We start from the raw sequence: 12,651 nt of genomic DNA, 5'->3' as shown, positions 1-12,651 counted from the left end.
TTAGCTCAACGAAATAAAACTTGAGGCCATGAAATTTTTGGCATTTTAGAACTCAGAACTCTGACGGGTCCTTCAGACTTTGTGAGGAAATCTTAATTATCTGTTTCATAAATAGTAAGCCTTAGTGATTTGAGCAAGCAAATTCAGCTTACTCCAACTATTATTATAAATATAAGTAAGTTTTAAAGTGAAGCTATGAGATCTCTAGCTTTTGTCTGTTTATAAGCCTGCATACAGATTATAGAAGTGAGATATTTCTACTGCTAAAAAAAAAAAAATTTCGAAGTCAAAGAGCTCTGCTTAATTGATGTAAAAATATAAGAGCTTAAAAATTAAGTATTTTTAAAATAAAAACTTAACAAATTGACTTTCAGTGTCATGTGAATTGGAAAATATTCAATATTAAGGTAATATTTGATATTGTTTAGTTTAAGTATGTTCTAATAAATGTAGACATCTTTAAAATCATCCATCTTAACTATAATACCTTTACTGTACCTAGGTTTAATGAAAGTCAAATAAGATCCTGTTATATCTGTTGCAGATTTGTCAAAAAAAAAATAACAGTAATGTGCTGTGGTAAAATTTTAAGTAAATTAAATGCAAATGAGATGAGAGCTTTGGGTAAATATTTAAAATATATTTTTAAAATGTATGCTTAAAATAATCTCTAAATGTTTGATATCTTTAAATTCTAGAGTTGTGCTAAATTAAGTTAAATGACAAGATTTTATTAAATATCTATGCCATTTTCAGATAAAATAAGATTGAAATATGAATTACTTAACATTTAACTTCCTCTTACAGTGAAACTAAAGGTGTTTAGAAATATTAATAAATGGTTGGTGTCACACAGAAATAGTCTCTATTAGTAAGGGAATGATCTCAGTATCCTAGGAAAGTAATATAAATGCGTAAAGGAAGATGTAAGAATGGAATAATACTTTGTTAATGAAAAATAGTGACTTTCTCCTGAAGCTGGTTACCTCTGAATGGAAGACAAAATAAGGGACACACTAATATAAGTATAGAAAGCTGTGGAAGGCTTGTGGAAAAGGAACCCTGAGGAAAGTTTTGTACGTGGTCAGAATTGGCTAAGTTTAGAATCAAATTGGGCAACGTAAATGAATCTTAGAAGTTAGCTGGAACAAGATTAGATTTGGTTTTCTCTCTGTTAAGAGGAAAAAATTTTCTTAAAATATTAATCCACCTTCAGTAACAGATTGTAAAACTTCTTATACCACTTAGCTGATCTGTTCTGCCTTTACATTTGACATATTTTCTTGTTAATGAATTAGTACTACATTACAGTGATCTATATGTTTATCTGATCAAGTGTTCTGAAATCTTTCAAAAAGCTCCCCAAATATAAAATTCTAATTAATTAAATAAAAATTAATTTAATTAATTAAAATTCTTTTAATCTCCAGTTAAGTTTGGGATGCTACAGAAGGCCCCTGAAACATCCCAAAGAGAGATTTTTAACTATAAAGTTTCATTTGGCATTTTAAATAACATGGAATTGTCAAATGAATCATAAAACTTCTAAGGTTATATTGAATGAGAAATATTATTAATATAGGTATTGTAGAAATTATATGGACTCCCTAAAATTCTGGTTTATCTGAAATGTTACCAGTGATAATTATGGGTATAGTGAACAGGTTTCTTTATTGATTATAGTGTAACGGTGTTTAACCATGCTTTTAAATCTTTTGTCATTTATAGACAGTTAATTGTTTTCTTCTGATGGTTTTGCAAAATGCTTTCTCTTCAAGGAGATTTACTGATTTCTAATAAATTTCAAACTACAGCACTGAACTAAACTGGGTAAGACATTTTAAAGTTCTAATGAAAACTCTCATTAAAAGAATTAGTTACATGGGACTGATTAACCAGCTGAATATGGTTATAATTTTTGATATTGTTTGAAATACTACTGCCTTTTAACCTGTTTCCCAGACATAAAGAATCTCTTCTCCTTAAGCTAGTTATGGTTCACAGCAATTTGATAAATTATAACTATGTATACAGACTTGGAACAGTTATCTTTTCTCTCTATCTGATCCCTCAAAAGACTAAAAATACTTAGGTCCCCAGTGGCTCTATCAGACAAATTAGGGAGATCATCTCCTAAGAGATATAGGAGTATAAAGGTATTTTAAGGATTTTAAAGAGAAAAGAATTTACCTAAATCTGTAAGGCAAAAATCCATGAAAAGCCTTGACGTGGCTTTCTTGGCCTTAGAAAACCTTATTAACATTCTACCCTGAGACTCCGTATTAAAACTTCCAACACAGTCAATTTAAAAAGCCTATATGATCAAATAATCAGATTTAATTTGTAAAGAAATTAATCTTGATTTGGCTATATTTGAGAAAACTGAGGGTAACTTTAGAGAGAAAAAAATTATATTTTAGTCGATATTAAATTCTAGTTTTGTTAATTGAGGTCCATATTTACTAAGACACTTCCCAGATCATTCCTTGCTGTTATGTCACACTGCTGTACAGTTTAATTGAATTATGAAAAGAATACTCTAGGTTTGATTCTGAAGCTCAGTAATCTATCCTTGGGTAAAATTCCAATGCCCCATGACCTGCAGCCAGGGGATTATACATACTGCAACAGGCATGACTTAAAGAACTCTCTCCAACCTGAATGGAAAGACCCTTTTTCAGATACTCTTAACTAGACCATACACACCAAAGCTGAAGGAAACGGAGTCTCGGATTCATTTCCTATCTGAAACAGCCCCTGCAGTGCACTGGCTTATAGAGCGCTGCTCACCTTAAAACAATGCCCAAATGGAGAAAAAGCTTCCATACCAGGATGAGAAGAAGACGACATCTGAGCTACACTGCTGACCCAAGACACCGGACCAGGACTGTATACCAATTACTTTGATAATTTCTCCAACCTTTGATTATGAACTACTCCAATTGTTAAGTTTATGATAAATTACCTATGTCTAGTACTTCTGTGTTACCTTGGTGGGTTTCCCTACTCCAAGGCTCTAACTAGGTAGCCCTCAGAAACATTATTCTAAAAAGAAATTATAGTTCTGTTTAGGCCACTGTTGATCTTACAAGGTGGGAGATTTCAACTGGCCAATTAATACCTGCTCTGACCCTGACCATAAATATGAACTTTCTCATAGGATCAAACTCAGAAACACAAGCAAAATTTTAACCCAAAAATACAACTTCTCGACTATTAAATTCTTACTCGTGACTTTATTAACGTTACTAGCTGTATTACTTATATCCTGTCTATTTTATAAAATTGTTGTCTATTACATTTCCCAATGTGTAACTAGGCCCACAAGATTGATGATGGCTAAACATCTTGAAGAAACAGATAAAATTTATAACCCTGAATAAAATAAATATAATAGTGTGATTCTAGGTATGGGAATGAGCAAAGAAGGTTAAACACTTCCTGGATCATAATAGAGTAGTAAGACAGGTGATCCAGAGAACTTTTAGTATCAACAGGACCTGATAAAAAAAACTAACACCTTGAATGGCAACTCAGAAGATTCTTCACCTGAACTAGGAATGAGCCATCCTAGCAATGTGGGACAAAATTGGTCATGAAATTTCTCTCAAAATATTGGTCGAATTTAGGACCAAGGGGGAACACTGTGAATGAAAATACTACAATGTGCATGAAAATACTGCAACCATGACAGTAAACAAAGAATGCTGAATCCGAGTCATCAGCGGCTGCTGCCAAACCCCAGCGAGTACATGCCAACAGCCCGGCCTCTCAGCCACTCACAGTGGTGCCCTCTGAGCAGACTCAGAGTAAGAAAGGACAGGATACTGGCCCTAGATAGCCAGGGGCTTGCCAAAGGAATGAATTCAATGACCCAAATGTTTGCTTCCCACCATACATAGAAAAGCAGTAAATACTTGAACTTGAGATATCTGGTTTTCTTTAGATAACAAGCAATATTTTATTGTTCCAATTACCTGATCTTTGTTGTAAAGATTCTATTTATCCTAGCTCCTCCCCTACCTCTTGGGAGCAGTCCCTCAGAGTGATCTGAGAGGCTGTCATCCCGGCTCGAGTCCTCCAGCCAAATAAACCAAATCCCTTAACATTTAGGGTGAACGTTTATTTCAATGAAGTCCCAGAATAGACACAACTCATCAATTCTGTAATGGAACACACTGAATCAGGAACCAAAAGCGTGTTTTAGTCCAGAAAATCTCCAGGTTCCTATTTCTTCCTGTCATTATACAATCCCTCCAGAACTCATTACTTTGCTGTCTGCTCCTCTGGCAACCAAACTCAGAGAAGAGTCAACTCAGCAGAGCACCATGCTGGGGAGAACCCCCCGCAGAAGCACTGCAGGCTGCCTTCCCTCCCGCACGCTCTGCTGACCCTTGGTGTCCTCCGTGGAGACCAGGCCAACACAGCTCTTCCCAACAGCTGCAAAGTCGCACACGTTAAATAAATCATTTTATTTTATATATTTTACGTATATACCCATCTCTGAAAACAGCTTTGCCAGAAGCCCAAATCTTCAACATTAATCTGCAAAGGCAAATCAGGTCCCCAAGGGAAAACAAGTCTCAAGACGACGCTAAGGCCTCCAAAGTCCTCTCCACGACCATGAACCAAACTGCCTGCAGGTCTGCAGCTGCAGGAGGCTACATGTCTGCTTTTAAAGCAACCCCTTTCTGCCCTCGGGTGCTACAATGCCCTTTTATGCCCTCCCATCACAGGGCAAGAGCAGCCGCTGCAGAACCTTGCAGGGCAGCACTGACAGGACTGGACAAAGGGGATCAGAGCTAAACAAAGCATTCTGATGACACGAGCTTGTCACTGTGTCTCTTTACAGATGTAGATATATATAGAGAGAAGTGGGGTGATATTGCTCAAAGTCACACAGCTAATAAGTGGCAAAGTATATAACTCTGCTCCTCCCTCCTGTGTGACGCCCAACTGGGACAACCACAGGGTTCTCTCGTGGCTGCCTGAACAGTCTTTTCCTATCACTCATGACACACAATAGTGTCTGAACTTAGCCTGCATTTGCAGCATCTTTTCCCTCCAGTTTCTCAGGAACAAGGCTGTTCGGGCCTGTATGAATTCCGGCTTCCTGAAATCTCCGTGCTCAGGCTGGTCTTGCCTGTGCATCTGGCCCGCTGCTCAGAGGCTCTTCCTCCCCTGCAGGAGGACGTTTCTAATCTTCACAGGGACACAACCTCAGGGGAGCTCTCCTCTCGCCCTCAGCATGGCAGGTGTCCCAGGCCTCATCCCGAGCAGCCCCGTTAGGACGGTGTCTGCCCAGCTCTGCTAGTCAGATCAGCAGCCTCAATGCCAGGGATTATACCCAGGTCACACTGCAAACCTACTGCCCGCCTCACAGCCCCCAGCCAGCAGGTCACCTGGAAGTCACAGCAAGTGCCCCACCCAATCCAGAAGTCTCTTCTTTTGCCAGCACCACTGATGAATGGTTTCCAACCTTCGGTCAGTTTCGCACAAAACAGCACCTTCAACTGTGAAACGGGTGGTTTTTCTTCTGCACCTCATCCTTACTGGAAACGTAAAGGGAAACCAAAAGGCCTTTTCTCAACACTTTTCTGATGAAACCCTCCCACCCACAATACTCATATGCTCAGGAGCTTTGGATCCACATGATTTTCTTTCTCTTAGGCTAAGTGGCTCAAAAAACTAAGGGATTCTTTCTCCTTTGAGGGTATTAGCACTCAGTTTCTCGGCTTTAATCTGTTTTTGTCTCTCTCTTCAGTGACCCTAGCAGTTGCCACCTCTTACTCCCTTCAGCAGCCTCCCTCCCAACATCTAGTCTAGGAAATCAGCTGTGATGAGGGCACGGGGGCAGTCACAGAAGATGCAACTAAGGCACAGAGAGGCTACATAATTTGCCCAAGAAATCACCTTGAACCACCAACAGAGTGTGTCACGTCCCTCTGTTTAACTCTAATGCTAAGCAAGTTAACTTTTTGTAGATTATGGTTATAAACAGATGAGGTATGAAAATACATACAAGGACACACATCAACTCTAAGATATTCATTAACTCCACTATTTTGTTTCTATTTATTTTATTTCTATTAAAAAATTAAGAACCCCTGCAGTCAATATAGCAAAATGTTACTGGGTTTTAAATCCAGAATATACAGGGGTTGTGTCATTACTCATTCTTGTATGTATTTTCACAAGACAAAATGATTTGAAAGTCTCTCTCCCCGCCCCCTACTCACTACTGGCTCTCACCAGAGCTCCCAGACCACATATCTAACAGCCTTTCACTTTACCCACAGCTGAACTCATCAGTTTTCCCCCAGAACTCCCTCTGCTGCTTTCCCTCCTCAGAACACAGCAGGACCATTATTTAACTCATTAATCCACCCAGAAACCTGGGCCTTACTCCATGCTACCTTCACAGAAATCATTGATCCTTTCCTCTTTACCATCTAAACATGCCTTCAATCTGTTCGCTTTTACCCACTGACCGTCCCACCGCTCAAGTGGAAGCCAACAACACTGCCCACCTGGACTCATGAGTCTCCCAAGTGGCCCCACAGCCACTCTCCCCTACTTGAGACAAATGTGATTGTGTCTCTCCCACGCTTTTGGACTCATTTCAGACCCACTGTTCTTAGAAGAAACTTCAATTTCTTCACCTGGTGAAGGTCTTTGCCATGAAACTGTCAGCTCAGGAAGGGCAGGACACACCCTCGTCCCTCGGCTCCACCATCTGGCAGAGCATCAGCTTGGGAGGATTGAGTTCTTAGCAAACTACTTCACTTATCCATACAAATCCATGGTAGATTAGAAAGATTTTAGATGTTGAGCTTGACTATTAATTTGGGGATTTTGCACTGGCAACCTGCAAGTATATATTCTAAATATTGTGTCTTCTTAAAACCATACCCAGATTAAAGGAGTATTTGTGGAATGTCTTCGGAGTAAAAGGGACTGTACTTTTACAGATTTTATGTTTTAAAATATGAACAACCCGGACAGGGTCAAAAATAGAACCGCCTCACAAGTGACAGAAGACAGGTGAGACGCATATAGCAACAGGTCACAAAGATGGTAAGAGCAAAGTTGTTTCTCCAACCCCCGAAAAAATTCCTCCAAGAACTGAAAACTCAGAAATTTGAAAGTAAAATACTATCATATAAAGAAAGAAAATAAATAATCCTCTTCATCAGGGTTTCTAGATCTGACTGCAGAGTTATTAGCAGGCCATACTGAATCCTAGCACAGAAAAATCAGATGGACTAGTGATGAGTAAGTTCCAGGAAAACGGCTGTAACTCCTCCACTTGAAAGAGGACACACACTCACTTGTTCAAGGTGATTGTAAACCACATTCTGCAGAAATTCAGAAGATTCAGGCACCGCTTCTAGATGGTGATGACACGGAAGGACGGCTTGGATGCATGCTTCTAACTGAGTCACCGGCATTCTTACACTGCAGGGGGAAATGGAGGCCCTCAGCCAAGAGCACAGTTGTTCCTGTCATGTATCCCAGGCCGTGCCTCGGGGACTCAGTGTACTGTAGCAGTCTGGCCCCAGGTGAGGACCCGCAGCGTGGCCCAAGCAAGCAGGAGGGGCACTGTGCTTGAGAAATCCCATCCCCCATGGGGGCAAGAGGGGCTGGTGGGGTTGTGTGAACCTATAAATGCTCATAGAAATACACCTGCATACATTGAAGTGATAAAATTAAAAGTAGCAGGCTATTTAACAAAATTTCAATTGTCAGTGTTAATTTTACCATTCCATTCCGCTTGTCCCCTGCACTCTGAGACAGGCTTAGGCTCTCTCACACATGCAGCTCTGATGCAATAGTTGTGAAGTTATTTTACTTTGCTGCAAGTGTCTTCGCTCCCAGTGTCACTGTGGCTGTCGTCTCTTAACACAGTCAGATATCTTCCTGGATCTCTCCCTGAGTTCCTTGCTCCTGCTTCTCAGATCCTGAGATAAAGAACAGGTGAAGGCACTTGACTGGAAAAGTCAATGTGGACTTGACCAAAGTCCTCAGTGACCCCCTAGGTGAGTGCTGCCCACCCCTTACCTTCGATTCTCAAGGTTCTGCCCAGGGTGACATCCAGCCAGGAGAGAGTCCTGGGCCCTATTAAAAGCTGTGTGGCTTGGGTGCAGGGAAAGCTGCAGGAGCTGGTTCCGTAGCCGGTCCCATCCACACCTCTGCTCCTCTCTCTCCCGAGGCAGTGCTGCCAAGCCCCCAGGCTCCCTGAGCTTCTGTCTTTCTCTTCTACTCTACTTCAAGCCCTTTTCCTCTTCCTTTATTCCCTGATTATCCCTAGCTGGAGTGATTTTTCTATCATAGAATCTGAAAAAATTTCCTGCAGCTGAAAAAGAGGTGCCAGAGGTCAACGCGCATATGGTGGTTCCTGAATAGAGCCCCTGGTTAGGGGGACCCTCACCAACACTCATGGGGCATCAGGCATGTTGCACCACCAACAAGAGTTTGCTGTGACACCAAGGCACGCACAGCATCCCTGCTCACTAAATTGTAGTTGTAGTCCTTTATTAAGAAGCAAAAATAAAAAAATTGCTCATGTTTCTTACTAAAATTATTTATGAGGGAGAAAAAGAAATTGTAATAGAAAGAACAAATTTCACTCCATGTTAGATGTGTTCATTTGGCTTTAATCCTGTACCTTGTTTTCTAGGCTCAGACTTGCTATCTCTGCACCTTTTGTAAAAGAAAGTTGCCTTTAGCCTGAAATATCCAGGAGGGTCTATTCTCCGGGCTCTGATCTTTAAGGATATTTGCTCTTCTACACTTATGTATAGATGGCAAGTTGTAAAATAGTGAATAACCTTTCTTTTTTTTGGAGGTTTTACAGGGGCACCATAATTTGACCCACATGGACAGCTGCAGGAACAAAGGATTTCAAGGACAAACAATTCATACAGCAAGAAGTTTGCAACAACCAGCCACATCCCCGCCACTTGTTAGTATAAAAGGAGACTGAATTCTGCCCTGGGGAAGAGAGTTCTACTGGATAACAATATGCCATTTTCTGGGTCTGCCAGCTTTACAAATAAAGTCTCTTTTCCTTACTCCAACATCTCATCTCCCGATTAATCAGCCTGTCATGCAGCAAGCAGAACGAGTTTGGACTTGGTAACAAATTGACTGCCTTAGAGGTAGTATGTCTCCACTGTTTCCTCATTTCCAGTATTTCACCACCTATCAATTTTATATGCTTTTTAACAACATGAACAAAAAACCTATTACAAGGAATTGATTCCACAGAAATAAAATTATTTCTACTCCTTCAAAACTTTTTTCTTTTCTATTTTATTTTGTTTTGCTTATTGAAAAGAAAATAAATTCAAATCTTTTTATTTCACGTATTTTTATAACTAGATATTGTAAATACTACAAAGATATTTAAATTGCAATAAAAATTGTTCATATATTAGTATAAAGATATATACACAATCAATGCAAATTAGGAAAGGAGTAGATATTTACTAAAAATCCACTGCACATCCAGTCTTTTACAAGCATATCCTGGAATATAAGCTCTATTATCCAGGGTCCCCCACCCCCAATCTCACTGCGGAGTCCCTTAGTAATCAACTACCAAGGCACCAGCATAGAACCATGAGATCACTATTTTAGGTATAAATGAGAGTATTAGCTCATTCAATTCTAAAACAGAAACCTTAAAATAAATACTGAACTTACTTACAGATAAACAAATTTGGACACAAAAAAGTACAGTTTCTCCCCAAATTCACAAAGATAATAACTGGTAAAGGCAAGATTTGAACTCATCTGCCTTGAATATAAAGCTAAGTTGGAAATCCCCTTCAACTGTGGAGGACCAGCAGCACAGCCTGTCACCCTATCTTTGTTCAGATCTGGCTTTAGACAGCCTGAGACAGCACCCCTTCCTATGGAACTCGAGGGCAAACAATAACAATAAGGATTTTATATTCAGTAGTTTCTTAGGTCTCAATTATATAAAGTGTCAGCAGGTCAGCAGAAAACTCTGGGAAATATGAGTGGGTCCAGAGCTTTTTGCTGATAAGAAACTCAATCTATCAGGACAGAGTGACCTTCCCATGAGAGGCCTCATGGACATAAACTAAAGGCAACTGAGCAATGAAAACTAGCAAGAACATGGAACTCAAGCAAGAAGGATCCCTACCATCCCCTGCCCAGTTGCCTCTTCACCTTTGTGGACAAGACGGCAGAAGGTCCATGTTCTTGTCCAAGTTACAACATCATGAATTCTCACCCATATAATATTACGACTCTATGCTGTCTTAAGTCCTTTCCAACTAAAATATGATGACACCAATATCTCAGCGGAATGTCTATGTCTCCACTTTCTCTCTTCTATTAGGAGACTATATCTATGGCCACAAAGCCGAAATTCAATTAAAAACACCATGCACGAAGCCTGGTGAAAGTCTGTGTAAGAGACATTGTTCTCAAGCTCAGTGAGTGAAAACTCAGAAAAAGTGGTCCTTATCCCTCTGCAAGTGGAAGGTAGCCTGATTGTGTGTGTGTATGTGTGCACACGTGTGTGTGTAAATCAAATACAATGTATTGTGGGATGTGCACAGATTTTTTTTATGTTACTATCATTTCATGAGGATGAGCCAACCTTTAAAGTAATTTGAATCTACTATTCTGAGAGAGTCTCAGGATCTTTTGGTGGAGGATGGGAAAGGGGAAAGGAAAGGAGGAAAGAAGTAAATGAAGCAAAGCTGTAAGTATACTGCTAGGGAAAGGCAAGACATTAATTTTGTTCCTACTTGCATCACACACAAATTAGGGACTGGCTTTCCCACATGTCTTGTCAAGCACTGAGTTGCAGAAGAACAGGTGACAGCCCATTTCTCACTGAGCTTGTGACTGTACGTGGCATCTTATAGACACTAATTACTTAACCTGATCAAACAATCTAGCAGCAGGCTGTAATTCTCCTATTTTGAGAGATAAGAAAACAGGAAGTGAAAGAGGGTATATAGCTTGACCAAAGTCAGAGGACAAGTAAACTAAAGAAGATGAATTCAAACTCAGATCTGAATGCAGAGTCTGATCTTCCCACTCCGAGGGCTGGAAATTCCTTAACACACAGGGTCCCCAGCTCCTCTGCTTTGTTCCTGGCACCAAGCATTTCCCATGGCGATATTCTCCAGTTCTCAGACACAGCGCTCTGTGCAGCCAATAACCTCCATTCGACCTTGATCATCTACCTGTCACGCCCACCAGGCTTCACCAGGCAAGAAAGCTGGCTTTCAACTGCATACAAAGCCACCCGTTTTATCCTGGACTCTTCAGCGGCTTTTCCAGCGTAAACGCAGCCATGAAAGTGCTCACAGTTTGTACATGAGCCACACTACCTCTCTCCATCTCTGTCCCCACTTATACTACTTTGCTATGACCATTTTGAGAATCTTGGAAACAAATTTTTAAAAACAGAAAAGAAAGGATTCTGTAACAAGTACTTAATACTTACAATTTTAAATGAGAAGTTACAAAGTGAGTATTTACAAACCGAATCTGCCTTCCTAGGTGTCAGTTTTAACAGTTAAAATATACAATAGCAAAAAATTCTGACTTAAATAATTAACAAAAACATCAACAATAATCTGGAATAAACTCAAAAATAATGCCCATGTTGTACATGGTGGAAGTACAGGACTGTACTGTGGGGTAAAGTAAGAGGTGTGAAAGTAGAGACATCAACATTTTGTATGGAGGAAAGCAGTTTTGTAAAAATGTACGTTCTCCTAAAGATAATTCAAAAGTACTAAAAAATCCCACGACAGCACTTCTTTTTTTTTTTAACTTGAAAAATTATATTAGAATTCTTCAGGAATAATAAAGTCATAATACTAACCAAGAAAATTTGGGATCGAAAAGAGAATCAAAAAATCGCACTGTCAGATATTAAATAAATGTTTACAATATGTAAGATATAGTGCTAGTGTAAGAAAGTAAGATTGATAAAAATAAACCATGAGCTCAAAAAGAGACTCTAGTGTACATAAGTATTCTTTACAGGTGGGATTTCAAGTTAAAAAGCAAAGTAGGAATTCAATAATTGTCTTGGGACAATCAGAGAATCCCCTGGAAAAAACAAATTCTATTCCAGTCATAATGACCGCAAGAAAAATTACAGAATGTGATGTGAATATTAGAAAGTACTAATAACAGCGAATATAATTCTTTGCTCATATTAATTCAACTTCTCTTCACTATAACAAGTACCATCATCATCTCCATCTTAGAGATTAAAAGAACCTACAGAAGAAATTTATACCATTATAAGAAAGTATTTCTAAGAATAATATCAGGAATAAAACCCAAAAAGAAGACATTTACAATCTTAAGATTATTTTGGGCCACAACAAAAATGAACCTACTGAACAAAATGAAAGGCAAAATATGACAAGGAAAAGCTCTCTGATACATGTTGATGAAGACAAGGGGTTAATGTTCATAATATACATAGAGCTGTCACAAAGCAACAAGAAGCTGCCTCACTTAAATGTGTGCAAAGGACAAAAGAGATCATTCACTTTTTAAAAGTCAGATGGCTAATGAGTGAAAAATGCTCAATACCTCACTGGTCATCAAGTGCAAATTAAAACAATGAAAAAGTACTTTTGC

The 12,651-nt window shown here is 39.3% G+C and overlaps 1 protein-coding gene and 1 pseudogene across 1 annotated transcript in view; both read right to left on the bottom strand.

Annotated features, from left to right (window-relative positions):
• The window catches only part of LOC140694685 (trafficking protein particle complex subunit 9-like), a 78,420-nt gene extending 70,979 nt beyond the window's left edge, over positions 1 to 7,441 (bottom strand). The window contains exon 1 of the mRNA XM_072957822.1: positions 7,332 to 7,441. The gene's annotated coding sequence lies outside the window, so the exon portion shown is untranslated. The remainder of the gene's footprint in view (positions 1 to 7,331) is intronic.
• Positions 1 to 12,651, bottom strand: part of LOC140694683 (uncharacterized) — a 130,430-nt pseudogene that overhangs the window by 23,103 nt on the left and 94,676 nt on the right.

This window comes from Vicugna pacos, unplaced genomic scaffold (genome assembly GCF_048564905.1).
Source record: "Vicugna pacos unplaced genomic scaffold, VicPac4 scaffold_102, whole genome shotgun sequence".
NCBI lineage: Eukaryota > Metazoa > Chordata > Mammalia > Artiodactyla > Camelidae > Vicugna > Vicugna pacos.
This window is presented reverse-complemented; position numbering and strand designations above follow the sequence as displayed.